General features: G+C 36.8%; 1 long non-coding RNA gene across 2 annotated transcripts in view; it reads right to left on the minus strand.

Annotated features, from left to right (window-relative positions):
* LOC105946545 overlaps nucleotides 1–19,205 on the minus strand; it is a 76,757-nt gene extending 57,552 nt beyond the window's left edge. The window contains exons 1-2 of one of the 2 annotated variants that reach the window (XR_004221358.1): nucleotides 18,735–19,205; nucleotides 18,220–18,338 (exon numbers count right to left, since the gene is read on the minus strand). This is a non-coding gene — a long non-coding RNA (uncharacterized LOC105946545). The remainder of the gene's footprint in view (nucleotides 1–18,219; nucleotides 18,339–18,734) is intronic. The other variant, XR_004221357.1, reaches the window with a different exon arrangement.
* Nucleotides 19,206–22,295: the final 3,090 nt, after the last annotated feature.

Below are 22,295 nucleotides of genomic sequence, written 5' to 3' on the forward strand. Positions count from 1 at the left end.
TATTAAAGTTTTACCTTGTATTGTGTGATATTCACTGACTGACATTTATGGTTGAAAACCAGTTGTAACTAGGGCAAAACATCAGTTATGTGCATTGAAAATAATATGGAATAAATAATATGTTTAATGCCCACTTGATTGGTATAAGTATTAAAAATGCATGGTTACGTTTGTGCTTGCATAGGGGTATGTAATCCAAAGGCCAAATGGAAAAAATATATTGCAAGGACATGTATGGAACAGGACCAGCTGTGCCGCCTGGCAGTTGAAGGGTTAATAGCAAAGTCACTGAGATAAGGAAGCTTAAAAAAGGCAATAGAAAAATCTTCATTCTAAAATATGAACTGGATATAGTAACAGTAGGCTGCCCATAACTAATAAGAAGTCCATAAAAATGATATAGAAATATTAAAAAAACCACACACACACATTTTGGCACAATAGCATTAAGCTCTAAAGGGGAACTTCTGAGCATTGAAAGTAATATGGTTGGATAAGGAATTGATTTCCTCTACCTACAGAACATCTGGAATGGTTTGTGTGTGGAGAGAGCTAAAGGAAGCCTTGATCTCACACCACATGTTCCTATCTGTTAAACGTGTGGGTGGATATGCTATAGTATTGGAAGTCATCTTGTCAGAATTATTTGGTTCAGATTTTCTTTCTGAATAATAAAATTACAACCAGGGGCACTGCATAGTACAAATAATGCTATGTAATGTTTAAAGTACTCCAGGTTTATATCTATTAACATATTCTTATTTAAGTAGAAGCTGGTAATACAGATTGTGATCAATAGCGATTACCTTAACTAGGCACGCTATACAACTCTCTCCCATATATATTCAGCCTTTTAGTACCTGTAGAATTGACAGTGTTGGCATTGAAGTACTGTATTGCCAATGCTATAGAGTCTACATTTCCGGGATTTGCTTTGATATAATTCACAATGGGGATATAATATAATATCCATGCAGCGCAGAATTATTCGCACAGTGAACATATTTACCCTGCCCGTGATTATATTATTAAAGCTGGACAAGACTGGTGCATTTAATGCGCAAACGTAATTGTACAAATTTTATTTTCAGTGTGAATGCCTTTACAACATGGCATATTTGCTAATTGTGAATATTTATGTGCACACTCTGGGTCCGAGTTACAACACAACTTTAGTTGCGGAAAACTGATTTTGCAAATTGTGAATATTGGCCCTATATTCGCGTATAATAAATGCACACAGAGGGGCATGCTCATGCAAATCACAATTTCATTTGCAGTTTTTTGTGCACAATTGGCATTTCACTGTGATTCACTAAAAAGGACAGACAGGCACAGTAATGCAAAGTTTAAGGCTGATGCCACTAGTGGCGTTTTTACACTGCGTATTTTCTAATTCTCTTGGCGGCTAAAAAACGCACAATATCATCATCCATAGAAATAACTTGAAAAGACTTGAAGCAAACCACACAATGCGTAAATACGCTAGAAAACGCCTTAGCACAGATTTTTCAAGCGATTGCCGAAATACGCCAGTATTTGCACAGCAAGCTATTCCTATGTATACACAAAGGCAGCTGCTAGACCTAGCTGAAATACACAGCGTTTTTTTACTATTTCGAACTATTAGCACCATGGGAAACGGGATTTGCTACGTCACCAGTACTAGGCTGAAAAGCGCCATAGTCAGGGGCTGTGCGGCTTGTGCTGCGTTTTTAGGCTGAGAAAATACGCAGCACGTGTGGCATCAGCCTAAGTGTTCAGGGGAAAACATGAACAACCATTTGCGTCAAAAGTATGCGCTGCACGAACTTTATAAATGACCCCCACTTTGTTTACTGGCAATATAAGGAATGGCAAGCGAAGCCATCACAGAAATGGTAAAATAAAGTGGGGGGATTTATTTATGAACAAATACAAAGTTTGCTCCATGTCTAATAACTCAAAGCAACCAATTAGCAAACATCATCTCTTTGGGTGATAACTTTGCACTTGTTAAAATATGATCCCAAATTCTGTGTGATCATTTAACTGAGTTCATATATTACTGCCTGGTTCAAATATAATTATAAATACCTGTACCTGGTTTCTCTCTAACATTTCAAATGAAGGTAACAAGAAGCAGCATCTAGAGGACATTTCCTAACTGTAATGGTTTTGTGTTATAAAATGAAATCTGAAATATCATCTGAATAGCAATTCATTTTATTGCGGCATTCTGCAATATATCTGTGTACGTGGTGCAACTTGGCAGTGCAATGAGATATAAAGCAATCAACTTTCTTACTATAATCCATGACTCAAATAGTTTGTAAACCTTCCAGCACAAATATTCTTTGAAAGACGGTTGCCCTTTGTAGCCGTAGCAGCAATCGTCAAGGTTGCAAAATATTTGTAACCACATGACTCTGGCAGCCAAACCACTAGCCTTCGGAGGCATATTGAGACCAATCTTCAATGATGGCATTTCTGAAACAAGTGAAAAATTACCCACTTGGTTTTGTAACGGTTGCAGGCATCACAAGACAATTCAGTCTTTGTACAACCTATTATCATTAAAAAGAAAGTGCGGCCTGGTGGAATTTTAAAACATCAATGAGTACACCGTGGGAACTTAATAAAGGAGAACATTTTATATAAGGCTCTTCTTGCCCAGTAAGAGTTTTATTACACTTCCAGGTATGTTGTGCTTCAGGGAAATGGAAACATAAGATTTTTATGTGTTGACAGAGAGTGGGTGTACTCACAATGTGATAAGCTGATATAAGAAAGGCCAGCAATCAAAGGACACATGCAACCAATAAAGCACAGAATCTCCTTTGTTGCAGTTTTATTATTGGACGTGGACTAGGGCTTTATATTATCTAAAGCATCAACTAAACTTAATTCATATTTTTAAAATCTATAGATACAGTGCCTGTCCTGGTGAAACTGACAATTCAAGGTCCTTAGCATTACCATATACACAAAATTGAATATATTTTCCAGGGTCATTTTAATAAATGGGCAAATTGGGCATTTGCCCAGGGCCCACTGATTCCGGGGGCCTATGGTCTTTTCTCTCACTTTGCCTGCTGTTAGTCCTGCACTAATAAGTGTGTGTATCTCTGTCTGCAGCCCTACGATCCCCCCCACTCTCCCCCTTCTTCTTGTCAAGATTAGCTATGCTCAACCCACAATACATTTTATCACCAGAGCCAGGGAGAAAGATTGACAGGCATAAAAGCCTTTCTCCTCCAATGTCCGTCTCAACTTTCCTTCATGCAGCATTGTCATGACTCCATGACTTTGTCACTGTTGGGTCCTATACTGTTAGTAAGTCCCACCCTGCCATGTGCCAGCCAATCAGAATCCGTAGAGGCAGTCATTTGTGTGTACCAGTCTCTTTTATTATGCTACTAAATATGAGCCCTCCCCATGTGATTCCTGATTGGGTTACATTCATCTGCAGGTACCCATTGGCTGACAAAAGCTGGACTGAGCAAAGGACAGAATATGGCTGTAATATGAATGTATGTGTGTATAAAGAATTAAAATGGAGCAGGACAAATGGCATACAAAGAAGAAGGTATTAAGGAACACTGACAGTAGACAACACAGAAGCGATGGAGGAGGACAAGTTGTCTGGGGAGGAGAGTCCACTAGCTAGATCTTTGCCCAAGGCCCATGAAGAACTTTAAACAGCCCCAGTTGCTTGTTTGATTCTTTAAGTTGACATTACCAATGTAACACCATGTTTATTTTCATTATTCCTTAACCAGAGACTATTCATTCATTTCTTTTAAGTAATATTTACACAGAAAAACACTGATATCATCTTATTGCTACAGAGACTTCCTGTGAACTGTTCTTAAGTAACCTTAAGGACTCACTTACAGGAACAACTTAAACACACTTTTCTACAGTTGAATAGTCATGTAGAAATAATTAGATGCTATATTTGTGCAGGTTATTAGAACATTTAGACAGCTGTAACTTTTAGGGTAATGTCCCACAGAGAGATTAGTCGCCCACTATAGATCTCTGCTTAGGCATGACTAATGGTGACCCAAGCAAGCATCTTATTAGTCCATGTATGTTGCCTGCCCGATGACCTGCCCAAGCAATATGTGGTTGAAAATAGGCCAGCAGGAAAGTTAAAAATTTCTACCGGACGATGATCGCATCTTATCCTTGATGCTGTTTTTGGCAATAAGTCTACATGGCTTACAGTACGATCTGATTACTAGCCCATGGGCCAAATGATTGGATCAAGCCGATTAGGCTCAGCACAATTATTACCCAATCAGTTAGTGATCCACTTGTTTGGTGACCTTGTTAAGTGTATCTTACCATGCACACCCAGCTCTAACCAGCAAACTAATAACTACTATTACACAGTTGTAACCCCTATTTGGCTGTAAAAACAGACAACACCAGCTAGATTGGCTTTACAGCATGGGGTGCATAAGACTCTACACATCCGATGGGCTGTATAAATATCCTTGGGGGTGTACTGCAACTACAACTCACTTAGGCTGTTTGCAAAGTAACTGAAAGAATGGACGCCAGAAGGTTCTTTATGATAAACCAGAACTTAACTTATTTATTATCCAAGACAAGTAGTGCACAGGGTTGTAGATAATACTCACTCAAAGGAGAGCAGCTATCACTCTGAGGATAGAAAGAGAGGATTTCCACTTGTTTATCCCACCTCTAATGAGTCTGGGAAGGGTAAAGACACCAGAACAGCACGGCACCACTATGGAGGGCAGTCTGGACAAATACCTCAGGTCCTGAGGATGTGTACCTTAGCTGTTAAGGATCCCAAGCAGCCGACTATGGATAAGGGATAGGAACTAACCTGACCTGAACTTAACTGTGGTTCTGCACAACAATGCATGTAAGAGCCAGAAACTGCTCTTTCTATCTGACCTTTCTGTCTCACTTTCCTAGAAAGTGCTCTTAGGATGTTCTGCTATTCTAACTAGTCCTCGTACGGGGTCCCTGTTCCCTGACTTTCACTAGAGTCAGATGGTTTTTTAGGGTATTATGGCTTACTGGGGCCCCTGTTGATCCCAGGCTCAGTGGAACTTCCACCTGAGTCAACAGATGCAGCCAAAGAGAAGGATCCACCCCTTTGCTAAACAGTGCAGAGGGAGTGGTCTAAGGCACAGAATTCACTAGATACATGGGTCTTTGCCCAGTAATATATATATATATAGATAGATAGATAGATAGATAGAGAGAGAGAGAGAGAGAGAGAGCCCCAACTAAACATGAGGAAACTATTAACTATAGTGGCACACTACCATGGCCAAAGTACACAACATAATGAGAAGTTTTTAAAAACATAAATGTAAAATGCCAATTGTCTATAAATGTCCTTGTCTACATAATACTAAATTATTGAGCATTAACTTAGTAATAGAAGTGACTAATGGCCATAAAGAAGATGAGAGACATAGAGAGTAAGTCATATGTGGCTCCCAAAACAGTATTGTGACAGGCCTGTCTAAAATTAAAAACACACAAAGCATTGTGAACCTGAGAAAATGGCTGTAAATCACTGCAGGTTCCTCACATAATGTTTTAAAATTTACTGTTAAAATCTGTAGTAATCAAAATGTCTTACAGAAATCATTATTAAATTGTATCTGCATTGACATTTTACAGTTTATACCGATTATTTATAGACTGATTATATAACCTTGAGTAGGTTAATTAACAATTCCAGTTCAATTAAACTTTTAAAATGCTGTTTTTGAATGTCTTCATGGGTTATCAAAGACATTGTCCCATGAAGCTATATGTTTACGGTATTTATTTCTGTCTCTTTTGTTCATTTGATGCTTTCTGTTACTAGTGTTCTCCTTGCCTGACTCTGCTATTGTACTTGATGGCTTTGTTTGTTTGCCGCTCATATAATGTCTTTGTGCGACTGTCAGATGCTAGATAACATACATCACAGCACATTAAACCTAGGTGACAATTAAAGATTAAATATATAAGAAATTCATGCTATATCAGGATTCTGTTTGGGGTTGGTTTATGAAAATTTGAACTAGTGAATCCATCTGGATTCTTTAAAAAGAGTTTAACATGAAAAAAAAGTTGTATATATATATATATATATATATACACACAGGTATGGGATGCCTTATCTGGAAACTCGTTATCCAGAAAGCTCTGAATTACAGAATGCCCATCTCCCATAGATTCCATTTTAATCAAATAATTCAGAAATTTCAAACTGATTTCCTTTTTCTCTGTAATAATAAAACAGTACCTTGTAATTGATCCCAACTAAGATATACTGTAAATAATCCTTACGGGATGGAAAACAATCCTTAATTCTTTAGCAGACTTAAGGTATAGAGATCCAAATTACGGAAAGACCCCTTATCAGGTATACCCTTGGTCCCGAGCATTCTGGATAACGGGTCCTATACCTGTACCTTTTTTTCAAATCTTTAACCCTTTTTTATTTGACCGCCATCAGTCTTTCCTTTTTTACTGAATACTTGGAGGTAAAAGTGTTTTTTGTCTAGAAAATATCCCCTCTAGACACACAGATCTTTCTCTTCCACTAGAACAAACACATCAATCTTTGGAGAAAAAGGTATCCAGTTTGCTAACCCATTTCTTCTTGCTTCTAATCTTATTACTAATGATGGCCATATACGCACTGATATAAAATTGGTACAATTTCCACAGTATGGTGGGAGTTGAGGCAACCAATATCGGTAAAAGCCTTGGATATTGATTGTCTTGCCAATCAGGCAGGACTGAAAATTTTGATCAGGCGCCATTAAATGTGCTTAAACATACTAATGTTAATGCTGAATCATCAGATAGGGGTAAAGAATTCCTTTGTTTTTACCTGCATACATGACAATCCAGCTCTTAACGTTAGTAAATGGAGGAGCAATCTTTCTTACAATCAGTGGTCTTGGGAAGGATCATAACTCCAGTGAGAATGGCCACCTTACTCCTTTTGTAAGCTTCTTGAAAAAGACAAAATTTTCCTTGAGTTTGGTGCAGATGTTTACAGTATAATGCTCAATATCTTTCTTGATATATTCTACACACTTGGTTTTCAAAACAAAGCTGTTTCCTAGTTTTCATCCAATCTATTTCAATGTTCTTTCAGTATCAATGTTTCTTGTTCATTTCCAGGGTTGCACTCTCTTGCATCTGAAATATCTATGCTGATGGATCATATTGGTTGAGGAAAGGTGTATACTATATTATTAGGTATATATGTTTATATGTTTGTTTATATGTTGTTTCTATTTAGATGAATGGACATTTAATATTGAACACAAAACCTACAAGACTTGTTGTATTCCTACTAACAGAACAGCTCTACATCGTACACATTCTCTTTGATTCTTATCTCTTTTTGTTACTGACAATCACTGACAAACACTTTCACTTGCAATAAATCACTTAAATATGCTCATCCCTCACCGCCACACCAGTATTTCAAGGACAGGCAACCATCTGCACTCCATGTATTCCTACACAAGGTGAGCTATTGGTGGAATGTTTGTAGCCATGGATCTCCAGTTCTTTCTCTTGTCATTGCTTATTACTGAATAATGCATTGCTTTCCTTTCCCTGTACAGAAACCAGTTTAACTATAACAAGGCACAAATTCATAACACACCCATTATAATTTTTAAAAATATATATTTTTAAGTATATATATATTATTAAGTATATAGATTGTAAGCTCTACGGGGCAGGGACCTCCATCCTCTTTTGTCTTTGACTCTTAACTTATTGCAACTGTATTTATCTTGTATCTATCTGTATTTATTGTTATACTTTGTATTTATCTATTATCTTAATAACCCCCTGTTTGTATTAATGTATTCTACTGTACAGCGCTGCGTACATAAGTAGCGCTTTATAAATAAAGATATACATACATACATATATACAAGTAAATCAAGAGATTAGAATAAAACTTCCCCTATTGTTTTTTTGGGTTAAACACCTATATGGTGCAACCATATTACCCAATATGTGAATATATGAATACCAATAGCCATGTATGTTCTCATTTGGTAAAAATATTTTAGGCAGAAAATAATATATAGAAAAAAAATAAAATGTAAATTAGACATAAAGAATAAAATAAAATCAGGTAACCTGTGAGCATCTCTGTCACAAGGACATTGCAAATGGACAGACCCTTCTCTTGAACACAGCTTCTGTATTTCCCAATGAAATTTGTTCATTAGGTGTATCCCATAACTTTACTACCCCTTTACAGAAGAAAAACCTTTCAAATTGTTTTATCGATACCATTCTTGTTCCTTTGGTTGCATCATATCCTTGTCTCTTAAAACATGTCAGCTCAGCTATTATCCAGAATGCTTGGGACCTGGGGTTTTTCAAATAAGGCATCTTTCTGTAATTTTGATCTATATACCTTAAATCTGCTAAAAAATCATTTAATAATAAATCACCCATTTCTTCCCTCCTCTCTAAGGGGCTCTTTAATAAGGAAAACACAATTCTGTAGGGAGTTTGGCTAAGCATGTGTATTTTTTCTGAAAAGTAAAATATACAGATTTAACTTTTTTTAAAGCATTAAGGATTGGGCTGCCTTAATTCTGCTTGAAGCCAGCAGCCCCATGACTGTTAGTTTATACCCCCCCCCCCTGTAACCCACTGAAACAGCCTTGCTCTTTGAGGTTTTAGAACATGGGAACAAATTTGGGGTATAGGATACTTAAAGTGTGTAAAAACCTGAGGAATATAGACATTTGCTCCTCACTAAAGCTGGGCATACATGCACCGATACTATCGTACGAAACCTCGTTTCGTACGATATTCAGTGCGTGTATGGCATGTCGGCGAGTCGACCGATATCGCAGGAAGCTGCTGATATCAGTCAACTCGCCGATCAGACCGGTTAAAAAATTTTGATCAGGCGCCATAGAAGGCGCCTGACCAAAATCTGCCGTCAGGGCTGAATCAGCAGAAGGAGGTAGAAATCCTATTGTTTTTACCTCCTTATCTGCTGTTTCAGCCCTGACGGTGTGTGGCGGATCTGGCGTGTGTGGCCACCTTTAAGGTGCTCACTTTTGCTCATTTACAGATAAGAAGAACTTCATTATACTTCAGAGCATGAATAATTATTCCTATTCTCAAAATAACAATGTGTTTGTTACTTGCCAAGTTTTGCCCTGAAGATTACAACAAGCTATAAAAACAGTTAAAAAGTATGATGCAAATCATTGTATTGATAATAACTGAATAATACATTACACCTGGCTTATATCTGTAATACAAGAATAAGGTGCCTACTACCTTCTAACCATTTGATAAATAATAACACTTTAGCAAATATAATGTAACTTTTATTTCAATTTTATTCTAGAACTAATATTTATTTTACATTTTTTGCATGTAGATACCATTATTATAAGCACAATCAAGCTATTATTTTATACAGTTTACATTTATTACTTCACTGAGGGACTTGTCATGACCTCATTGATTTCAAATGCTCCTTAAGGGGTTAGTAAAACCCACAGACTTTCCACATCCATAAGTATCCATTGACAGACTCTTCACGAGACTGAGCCATTCTCAAGACTGCAGTGTTCAGTAGGATCACCAATGTAAAGACATATCATGTGCTCACTATTTAAGTTCTAAGGGAAGATTAATGATACACATCATTTGAAGAGAACAACACTGTGTTTTTCTGAAAGTCTCCTCAAAAACTCATTTAGGCTTAATTAATTTGTATAATCTTTCAAACCACTATTGTGATTGCATTTCCAAAATGTTTTTAAATAGTCAGTGTAGGGCCAGTATGATCTTAAAAGGCATCTCGAGAGAGAACTATGAGTTATGTACACAAAGTAATCCCTCAAGTACCAAAAAGGAAAATTATCTTAAGGATATGAGCAAGAAGGAACGGCTTTGTGGATGAAGATGTGAGCCTTGGGAAGCTTATGGCATACTTTATCATACATATACAGGTATGGGACCTGTTATTCAGAATGCTCGTGACCTGGGGTTTTCCAGATAAGGGATCTTTCTGCAATTTGTATCTCCATAAATCTGCTAAAAATCATTTAAATATTGAATAAACCCAATAGACCTGTTTTGCCTCCAATAAGAATTCATATATCTTAGTTGGGATCAAGTACAAGGTACTGTTGAATTATTAGTGAAAAAAAATAAATCATTTTTAAAAATTAGAATTATTTGCTTATAATGGAGTCTATTGAAGATGGCCTTTCCGTAATTCAGAACTTTCTGGATACCAGATTTCCAGATAAGGGATCCCATACCTGTATCATTTGATTATTTTATGATGGGAGCTATTAGGAAAAGTTAATTTTACATCACAAAATAGAAAAAAACTCTATTCAAGCCCCCAGTATGAAGAAGCATCATAGAATTTTCATATTTATATCTGTAAAAATTTATATCAGAAAGATCAGCATTAGAGCAGGAATTTCTGCATTTCCTAAAGATATTAAGTTTGCATTCATTTCATGTGATATTCCATAACCAAATATATTTAATACATAGCTAGACACAAAGAAAGCATGGGACTACCATCCAGAGCCGCTTGGCTTTCAGGGGCTCTTAACAAAGAGAATATTCATATTCAATGTCAGGGGCAAGTATAATTAAATGTGTCTGGACCCTTTAGGCTGCCCTTGCTACACCATCTAACCTGATTACTAACACGGCACAATATCACACAAGAACTTGCTGATTAAATATTAGAATAAAACACAAAGATACAACAGGAGTACATTAATTTCCATGTGATCCATTAAGATTATGTACATCTGGAATCAGTTGTGTGGGCACTAAAGAATGAAGGGTATGTTTCTGTTTAGTAGGTGTATCTACACTGGGGATTAAAGAAACTGCTGGATGCTAGTGAGTGGGAGAGAATATGAGGCATATGGAGTTGACAAGAGTTTGAAGCTTGAGGACTATAGTGGGAACTTGGGAATGTAAATACTCTGTTTACTGGTGTGATCTTTCTTTGACCTTACTGATTGTTGTAATTGTAACGAGAAGTCAGCAAGTCAAATGGTTAAAATTCAACAGCAAAAGTAAAAAACAAAACACAAAATGAAATATATAAGTTAAAACAATAAAAGACTAACTAAGATTGCAGCTTTATCTTAATAACGTGATGAAAACTTTTCTTTTTTTTTTTTTTTTAATTTTAACTGAGATTTATCCAGAGTTTAACAAAGAGATTCAAGTTAATGGGAATTGATCATGGTTTATGGCCAGTCAGAACAATTAGATAAGTTTTTACTACAATTTTGGCTACATAAAAATAAATTCTTTATATGTTTAAGGAAAACTTAATGTTTAGAATAAATACATAATGAAGAAGTTATTTTAACCATAAGATGCCTATTAATCACTTAAATGCCAGCAATGTAGGTACTAAATCATCAGCAGGGGAAGTGACATCCTGCTAACAATGTAGTACTGACTTTTCCAGTTAAAAAGTTTTTTTTCCTTTTCCCTACAGGAATAATATGTTGCCTAGCAATGTGCTTTCCTCATAGCGCAAATAAGCCAACCAGGTAGGTACCTGGTAGGTAAAGGGTTTAGGAATCTTGCCAAATATACTTAGATTGTAAGCTCTACGGGGCAGGGACCGCCTTCCTACTGTGTCTGATACCACATGGCACTTATTCCCTGTGCATTTATATTTATATATATATATATATATATATATAACACTTGTCCTTGTAATTTTGTATTTTGTAAGACTGTACAGCGCTGCGTACCCTTGTGGCGCTTTATAAATAAAGTTATACATACATACATATCAATAAATATTGCACTTTTACATCTATTCCTCCCTCAGAGATCACCTGATAGAAAATAATGAAGTCTAACTGTAAGGGCACATGGGATGTTGGCTGTGGTGCCAATACGCCCAATACATACAGTAGCTGCACAGGCAATGATAGGATACACATCATGAAAACTCTCATCCATAGAACAATGTGGAATTGTTGCTGTTATACACTGCATATTTACAATTTACAAGATTGCAGCAAAACTCTTGCGAAGGGACGCGCAGTAGCTCTTATGTTACTCAATGTCGCTAGGCTACTTTAGCTCATTACATTGGCTTGCTATGTATACGTAATGATGTCTTTGAGTGTGGATATACCCTGGGGGCTGTTTGGAGGCTTATGAGCATCATTGCACAAAGTATATTGGGTGTGTAAATACGCCTGGCTGAAAAAATGCGTGGGAATAGCGCTGTGCATATTTACGCCACTGGCAGTGCCCTTGCCCTAACAGAAGTAATGTGGAAGTAAAGACACAGTCATGTCTATTCATTCTTTAAGTGGTACTTAAAAAAGTACTTTATATGGGCTTTTATGGGTTGAATAATTGTAGTAATGAGCAAGTCTGTCCCATTTCGCTTCGCTGAAAAATTTGTAAATCTTTGAAAAGATTTGCAAAACGGCGAAAATGTTGTGCGTCAAAAACAAAAAATTTACGTAATTTTTTTCTGCGCACAACAATTTTTTGATATGCTTGACAAATTGACTTGCGGCAGGTGAAAATTTTTTGTTGCACACCGAACTTTTACAAGCTGAATTTTGTCGCCCGTTTTGCTAAATAATCCGCCAATGGCAAAATGCGAAATTTTGCCGCGAATCCATACCTGGCAAATTATTTCACCAATCACTAAATATTTGTTCAGGGGTATATTTTCCATTAAAATGTGACAATAAGCATCTCTTCAAGTGGTAATAGCCAGAATACAGTTGCAGGGTGCAGGGACAGTCAGAGTGTGGCATACATGCACAGAGGAAGTTCATTAAAAAAAAGCACAAGCCAGGCTGTAAATACACAAACAATAGGCCAAATCCTTTTTAAAGAGCTGAAATGCAGGTTGGATAAGTTATTTTTCTATCTTCATAAATTACATGCTGCATATAAATTACTGATCACTGATGTACATAATTACTTTAGTTCTGATAGATTAAGCAGTGAGATAAAACCTTGAGCTTTGTTTTGTACCTTTCTTTTGAATTCTATTAATGGCATGACTGCGCAAGTTTGAAAAAGCTAAAGGCACTTGGCACATTAATACTGTGTTGATGTAAATCATAGTCAAATCTTAAGTGGTATGTTCTATGCAGTATTTTTCAGCAGCTGGCTGTAGCAACATAATAACTATAACCAAGGAACAACTATAGCTGCCGCCCTATACAGGATCTTTGTTATAACAATACTACCTAGCATTTATGGGAACTTAATTTGGGTCATATTTAACTTTCAATTTTCAAAATTATTTTGGTACCAAGCATGAGGAATGTATGTTACTGTATATATAATTTAGGAAAATGATCTTGGAGAGAAAATTTTGAAGAAGAGCACAGCATAGAGTAGTAAATAGTGTCCGAGGAACAATGGAAAAGGAAGAGAGCAGGTAATAATGGGCAGAACATACAGGATGTTTGGAGAATTATTTTTTTTTTAGGGATGAAGTTTAGGAGCTACCGTAATTTATAAAGTAACTGGAGACCTGTGAGCTAGATGTGACCCTCCAAATTATTTTTATGACCCCCAGTCTGCTTGAAGGCTCCAAGTTAGGCTCTTCACTATATGACAACATTTTAATTTAATACAGCCCTTGTACATGCTTTATAGGCCCACTACATGTGATAAGTTGGACAGCACTAAGGTAGACTATAGCAATAAAAGGCTTGATGGAACATATTAGCAGATAAGTAGCACCTAGAAAGGGAAAAGAGTGTAGAAGCAGTGTCCAGTAGTGAATCAAAAGGGAATAAATGAGTAATTGAACATTTTTCACTTTTTTTTCAAACTTTTTTAAAGTCATTAGTCAGCAACATGGAATCAGCATAGGAGAAACAAGATTATAAGGCTGATGCCACACGTAGCATTTTCTCAGCCTAAAAACGCCGCACAAGCCACACAGCCCCTGACTATGGCGTTTTTCAGCCTAGTACTGGTGACGTAGCAAATCCCGTTTCCATGGTGCTAATAGTGCGAAATAGTAAAAAATGCAGCGTATTTCCGCTAGGTCTGGCAGCTGCCTTTGTGTATACATAGGAATAGCTTGCTGTGCAAATACTGGCGTATTTCGGTAAACGCTTGAAAAATCCGTGGTAAGGCATTTTCTAGCGTATTTACGCATTGTGTGGTTTGCTTCGAGTCTTTTCAAGTTATTTCTATGGATGATGATATTGTGCGTTTTTCAGCCGCAGAGAGAATTAGAAAATATGCAGCGTAAAAACGCCACGTGTGGCATCAGCCTAAAGGATCTGAGTCTATACTAACTTCTAACTTTCAGAGTATAGCTATGATAATCATAATATGTTTACATTTGTCTACACTGGTAAAATACTAATTCAAACTCTAGAGCAGGAGTCCCCAACCTTTCTTACTCTTGAGCCACAGCCAAATGTAAAAAGACTTAGAGAGCAACACAAGCATCATAAAAGTTCATGGAGGTGCAAATAAGGGCTAAGATTGGCTATTAGGTAGCCTTTATTCACACATGGGGTTTCCCCATTAATATTATGTAGTTAGCATAGATAGTTTGCAAGTAGTCTATTTTTTGTGGTTTCTAAAATATTTCCAGCTTTTGTTATGTTGCCATTTAAGTCAGAATGGAAAATGAATAGGAAATTACCATAAAGGAGAACTAAAGCCTTATTAAAGAAGCAGATAAATATGTTACAAAAACACAACTTATTGGCACACCTATCATAAAAAACAAACTTTTATTCAAGTCCTTTAAAATCTTGCATTAAAATAAAATAGTAAAAAAGTAGGAAAATTAAAAACCCAAGTATCTGTCTATAGCCTATTAGTGGGCTGATGTTTTTTTACAGCAAAAAGTAACAATTTTATGATCAATTCTGTCACTGCCTGTGTTACATTGTTACTAAATTCAATTGTAACAATAGTTTGTCTTAGTTCTGAAACCAGCTTCAATTCACTTCAATCACTTACTGGACTGATACCTTTCTCACAGCAAATAATTACACTTATATAAAAGATTCAGTTGCTATCCAACTGACTAAATTATAACTAAAGAGATTGATCCTATCTTTACAAAAGCTATCGGCGTAGGGCATAAGTATATTTATATAACGATTTAGGCTAACTAAATCTTGAAATTGGGTAAGGACTAGTGATGAGCGAATCTGTCATTTTGCTTTGGCGGAAAATTTACAGAATGGCGAAAAATCACAAAACATGTCTTTTTTGACGCACGCAGAGCTGTCAACAAAGGGGAGAATGGGGCAGAGTAACGGGAGACTGGGGGAGGGAGTAAAAAATCTGGTAAAATAGGGTGGGTTGACTGGTCTGACTATAGTACCTTCCCTCATTATGCAATGAATAATGCACAATAAATGGTTCTACCAGGGGATATCTAGTCTCCACCCAAATTGTATGCAGCACTGACACATGCAAGCAGACCTGCATAGAGACAGGTGCAAATACTTGTGCCTCACTCCAGGAGCATTAGGGGCATGTCATCGGTTTAAAGAATTGGTGAGCTGTGTTTTCTGCACTTTGCACCTTTTAATCATAAACTATATATATTTATATTTTTCTTTATTTACTGATACTGTTCCCACTTTAAATACAAAATGTAAGTGCAGTGCTGATCACAAGCAGCTCTACTCCATATTAATAGTCTGTAAACACTTTTTTTTATATATTGCTTCATTTCTATGATTCTGTCCATTGTCTGTATTTTACTAATTCTCTCTTCTGCTTTTGAAAATAATGCACTGAATAAAAATCTCTGTCCACGAGAGAACACAGGTCTGTTGCATACATTTGTTTATGTATTGGTAAATATGTATTAACAATGCAAGCATGCTCAGGTTTATCTTTTTAACAAATCCAGTTTGTCTATAACGCTAGATTTTATGACCACAATGCAAAAAAATCTTATACAAATATCATCAGAAAAACAAGAGCTGAAAGTAAACAGAGTTGAAAAAAACAGGCTTGTATAACACTATAACCTTTGGCACAGGTCATCATTACAGCAAATTCAAATAACACGTGTCAAACAAACAATAAAATAAAGCAGGTAATTATATAATAAAAGAAAACAGGCAGCATAGCTCTGCCTTTATCACGTTTACCCATAACAACAGCTGTCATTCATGACACACATATTGCCTGTCTGCCATGCATACATAACAGTAACACAAACCTTATTTGTTTAAAAGGCACAAGATCATCTTACAAAAATATCTGTCTTGTCTGATCCTCCATTGAACTAACAATAAAAATCCCCAGAGGGTTTGGGGCTCATTTATTTCAGCATTCCAAAACCTGATGTTTCCTCCGACGTATGAGGCATGATCATGCTACTCAATATTACTGTAAAACCCATTGTGAAGGAGGCCCCACTACATTGAACATTTTTATAACATTTTCTCGTTGGCCTGTTGTTAATCATGGGAATAAAGACTTATTTTACCTTCTCTAATCCCACCCAATTTCCCTTTCCTCTGGAGGCTTATTAAGGGTTTTGTACATGAAGTACTGTACATAATACCCCAGCACTATTTAACTGCAGCTATAGTAGCAAATAAGCTATGTTACTATGCAGAGTACATATAGAACAATCTATATGACTAATAAGCTTGCAGAAGTGACAGACAGATTTATTGCACTAGTGTTTGGCATGTACACTGATTCTGGGCACCTCTGCTTTACAAAACAGTATGTAAACAGATAAAAAACACTGAACATATCCTGACTTTTGCTTGCCATTCAGTTTCAGGAAACATTAAAAATGAGACAACCTTAATAAATACAAATACCAAACACAAAAGACACACATGAGTAAAAGACATAAAAACCAGAGATGCCAACTAACCCCATGTCATGAGGGTGATAATGATCTAGTCCTGGATTTTATTAAGCCTAAATTCCCTTTCATGCTAACTGGTAACATGAATAGAAGTCTCAGAAAAATCCAGAGTGGATCATTATCTCCATAATGACAAAAACCATAATAGCTAGTTAAATGCAAACGTATTACAAATTATGGTAATTTCAACAGAAAACTAAGTATATCTTGAGTCCAAATAATATAATGTAAGTGCTTAGGAACAAAGTAATGGTAGTACCACTATAATGAATAGCTGTTAAATTATTTAGCACCGTGGTTCAGTTTGTTTTTAAGTTTGGATCAGGCCTTTGGATCCATGTGGAGCTCACTGGTGTTTGATTTTATACAGACAAAGGACAGGTGTATCTCACTTTGATTAGTTTGTACCAGTTTTGACAGAGACTGACAGCAACAAAGACAATGCAAAAAGAGAGTTAATGGAACCATTTGTGAAGAATATAAGGATAAATAAGGGGACACAGCTGTCAAAGGCCAGATGAACCTATAACAATGATGTGAAATAGACAGGGTTTAGTGTGTGTTAGAGCTGCAGGTAGGCTCTAAGTTTCCCAAATGTATTTTGGATTAAATAAATAAATAAAACATTCTAGACACCCACTGGCAATGACACCTGTTACCCACACTTGAGAAATCTGGCAAGACCAGTACACGCCGCCTTACATAAATTACTTCATCTTGAGGTGTTAAGGTAAAGAAATAGCTTGGAGACATATCTGAAGCACCTGTGCTGCCTGTTTGCAGTCATTAGAGCATGAACATACCTTAGCTTTGCAAATGGTTCATTAGCTTAGCATAGCAAATGAAGTGAGCTATAATTTTGTGCTAGACCCATAGAAATCCAATTTAGCATGACTCTTCTCTGTCAAATTAAATGGAAGCTAGATTATGGTGTTCAATCATAGGTAGGCTGTTTGCAGGGTGTGCTACAGACAGAACACTTCTTTGAACTCAAACAAAAAGTTAAAAAAACAACCCATTGGTTTGTAAAAGTTAGCCCCTGAATCTCTCTGGGATTATCTCTCAAACCACCCGCTGGTGTGAACAAAACATTGGGAATAATTCCAAAAATAGTTTTGAATGTTGAAAGGATTGCACCACATGTGCTTTTTCACCTTGGACGCTCCCTGTGTTCTTTTGAATTGTATCTGCCCTTTAATTTAACCCTTGTGCAGTCAAATGGGATCATAACACATTACTTTGCAAAACACTACATGCACCTCTAGAACACCACAGAGTTAAGGCTCTTTCGTTTCAATGTTATCTAGTTATCGATTTTTTTTCAAGTTTACCTTTTATTCATCTAGGGAAAGTCCATAAAAACATATTTCCGAAACTTCAAGGATGTTTTCCTTGTACAACGTTAATTTAGTCCAGGCATGAGACACAATCATAGTGCAAGGCAGGAGACCTGCATAAACAAACATTATGCTAGAAGAAAAGATGTACGTTGCATGCACATTTCATAGAAGCTACATAAAAACAATAATGGTAATGCTTGAAATATTCATAATATATTATGATTGGCTCAGGAAAACTAACAGAGAGAGGTTAATGAAATATACACAATTACATTATGGGAGTTAGAAAACTATTTAATAAACTCAAAGGAAGGGTGTTGAGAGATATTTTTTGTTATGAAAATCTGCATTAGTGCATACTTTTAAAGAGGGTATATTACATTACTTACAAACTTATATAGATTTCTATTTGATTTCTTTTGCTGCTATTAGGCTTAATTGTGAACACCTAAAAATATTTGATAGAATATAGCCTGTAATTGCAATGCTATTGAATCACTCCTTACCTAAAGAGCCTACTGACTGAGTGACCAGTGTCTGATGGAGTTCATCCTACCTTTACCAAAATGGATCTTTACAAACTTCCTGTCTCCTTCATAATCTGATGTGAAACTTCCTGTGCTCTCAGGGTCAAGGTGAAGGCGTCACTGCAAAATAACTTGGGAAATGTAAGTAAAAGTAACCTAGTTTAGCATTGATTTCAGACATTAATGATACTCCTGCCTGTTCTGGTTATCCTGATGCATAAAACATTTTATTTGCAATATTTGCGCTATAGACACTCCTGCCCAGACACTAAGGAATTCATTCGCTTGTGTTCTAGTCAAGTAAGTATGTGAAATACAGTTGTGTTGAAATCTATGCACAATTGTTAGGTATATTTGATATGTCCTGTTATAGTTGTTTATAGCCCTAGCCATAAGGCATGCCTTTAGCTCTCTCATTCATTTCAGTGAAAGGAACTCCAGCTTTATAGAATGATATCCATACTACTGTGTACTATTTCTATTATGGACTAAAAAGAGTACTTAATAACAAAAGTTATGATATGTTTACATGTTTTTATATACTGAGCAGGCTTTCTACCACTGAGGATTAGGGGTTTGAGTTCATGTTAATCTTTCTAGTACCCTGACATGTAATGTAATTTTGTTTAAAGTCAATTAAATCCAAACTCAATGTAATATTTACTTTATTTGTGTTACAAGACACAGCAGCATATAGGTTATGAAGACATATCTCCCATCCTTACTTTCCTTGATCTGTTGGTCTGGCCCTCCTCTCCTTGGGTCCCCTGATGCTTTAACCCTTTATTAAATGTTGATTAAATGTCGAACAATGCTGGTAATTGTAATCCTGCAAAATTTGAGAGCCCAAATCAGGACATGCAGGGACTGTACAGTAGGCCACAATGCTTCATTGGTATGTACAGTTCCAGAAGGACTTTACTAGTGGTAAGGGATCAGGTGAGCCAGCAAACAAGGACTCATTTACTAAGTGAAGGGCTTGGCATAAGGTACAGGGCTCATTCACTCACCTTGAGCCATTGCCCCACGTGCAGCAGTTGAGTGTTTGGACCCTTAAAGTGATACTGACACCAGAAATTAAACCTTTTTTATAACATTGCCTTTGCATGCTATTTATAATTTTGCCATAAAAGTATTTGTCCAAGCTTTTACATTACCTATCTGATCCCCCATGTTCCTCTATGAGGGGGCTGCCACATTTGTCCAGCAGGGGGTCGTTAGCATTAGAAGCTGTAACTGACAGGCTGAGAAGGGACAGTCAGGCTGGAAAAACAGTCAGGTTTTGGGATTTCAAGTAACAATTACTTACAAAAGCAGACCTATCAGCAAAAAATTATCAACACAACCTATAGGCAACTTTTTATGTAGATTCATATTTTAAAAAGTTGTTTTTTCGTGTCAGTATCACTTTAAGGGGAGCTTTCTTGCACCTGTTTTTACTCTTGCATTTAGGCAATGATAAATGAAGCTTTCAGAGTTTACGGCTTTGCCTGCCGAGCACAAAACCCCCATCCAACACGCACAACACCCCAGAAGCTTCTGTCACAACTAACAACTACATTATCACTCCATCTCCTCAGGCTCAGTGCCTTGGGATTATCCTAAAAGATATTTAGAAAATATGATCATATATCAACCAAGATGGCACTAAAATTCTGATTCACTCTCATCATATCATGCATTGATTACTGTAACTTTCTGTTAATTGCCCCCTCCAGAGACTGTCCCTTCTCCAGTCCATAATGAATACTGCTGCTAGGCTCATACACATGTGTACTGCATATATCCCCTGCATTCACCAGCACCAACACGTTTTCCTAAAGCAAATAGCAGCTTTCACCCAGTGCCATTGATACATAATCAGTTACATTTAAATCTGCAAACGGCATACACACACACATGTAAAAAAACTGAAGCAGACAGCTAGAGCTGAGTTTCTATGGGAACCAGCAATGCCATCTCTTCACTGGCTGCTAGACTGGGGGGCGTGATTAGTAATCTGAGCTTAGAACAACTGAGCATGCCCACAAGCCAACAGCCAAAGCAAATTCCTGATGGAGGAGGCCGAGTGGGTTACAGGAGGAGAAGGAAATCTAAGTGATTAAGGAGATGTTGCAGCCTTAGTATTAACCTGTGGACAACCAGTGTGGCAGGTATTGAAAGATTTCAAAGAGGCTGTTCACTGATTAAATTTTTGTGTGGGGGGTTTACATGTCCTTTAACTACTTTTATTTTTGGTCCCTACAGTTTATGTACTTTGGTAAATCTATGCATATTGGGTATCAAACTGTTCAGTAGATCCCTGGCCTTCATATTTAGGCTGCAACATCCAGAAATTAAATTATTTTAAGACCAGATTTTATTGTTATATTTTGACACATATTAATATTGAGGTACTTGTTTATTTAGCTTCTAACCCATCATTCAAATCATAGTTTGGTTGTTCGCAACCAGATATTGATTTGATTGTAAAACTTTAGAGCTGTTAAAAATTTGGTTTATTGATTTAAAAATCTCAAAAAAAGAAATTCTAGTTGCAAAGTATAGACCAGTATACCATGCTGAATGTACATTTGACTGCCAGTCTTGCATTACATATTTAGGCTAGGGCCATACAGGCTGTTTTTTTTTTTTTTATTTGATGTGAGAAACTGGCCTGTAGCTTGCAGCATGCTAAGCAGAATCCATTGCTTTTGGAGGTGGGCTATAAACCTATAACATTCCTGTGTTGCTATAATCTGGTGACATTAGCCTGTAGCGCTCCAATTGTTGCTAAGCTAAATCTCTAAGCAGCACACCTAACAAATAGTATCTCTATGATTTCTAAGAATTTTATCCCAAGAAGCATACTTTGTATTTAATGGAATTATAATGTACAGTCGAGTGAATTGCACATAGTAACTAATGATCAGATCTGCACACCACATAGTTTCAGAAAAACCATATACTCATCAGCACACAACTAAAGCTGGCCATACACATGGCGATCTGACGATGGTCGCATGAAACATGGTCAGATCCGCCACACACAGTCAGGGCTGAAACAGCAGATAAGGAGGTAGAAACAATAGGATTTCTACCTCCTTCTGCCGATTCAGCCCTGACGGCAGATTTTGGTCAGGCGCCTTCTATGGCGCCCGATCAAAATTTTCTAACCTGGCCGATCGGCGAGTCGTCCAATATCAGCAGCCTCCTGCGATATTGGTCGACTCGCCGACATGCCATACACGCACTGAATATCATACGAAATGAGGTTTCGTACGATAGTATCGGTGCATGTATGGCCAGCTTTACTGTATCACTGATTAGTATAGATCAACCAATTTAAATTGGGTTAAACTGTATCATGGAAGGCAGCACTGCATTATATATGCATTCACAAAGCCCCTATCTTGTCAATTAAGGAGTGCTGTGGTCATTTTATTTTTTAGATTCTTAATTTTAAATGGATTAGGTGAAACCACAAGCCGCAAGAAGAATAAGACTTCAGAATTTGTATAAATGCAATGCCTTCTTAAACATATTCCTGCAGGTATGGGA

Source organism: Xenopus tropicalis, chromosome 2, assembly GCF_000004195.4.
Source record: "Xenopus tropicalis strain Nigerian chromosome 2, UCB_Xtro_10.0, whole genome shotgun sequence".
In the NCBI taxonomy this organism is placed as follows: Eukaryota; Metazoa; Chordata; class Amphibia; order Anura; family Pipidae; genus Xenopus; species Xenopus tropicalis.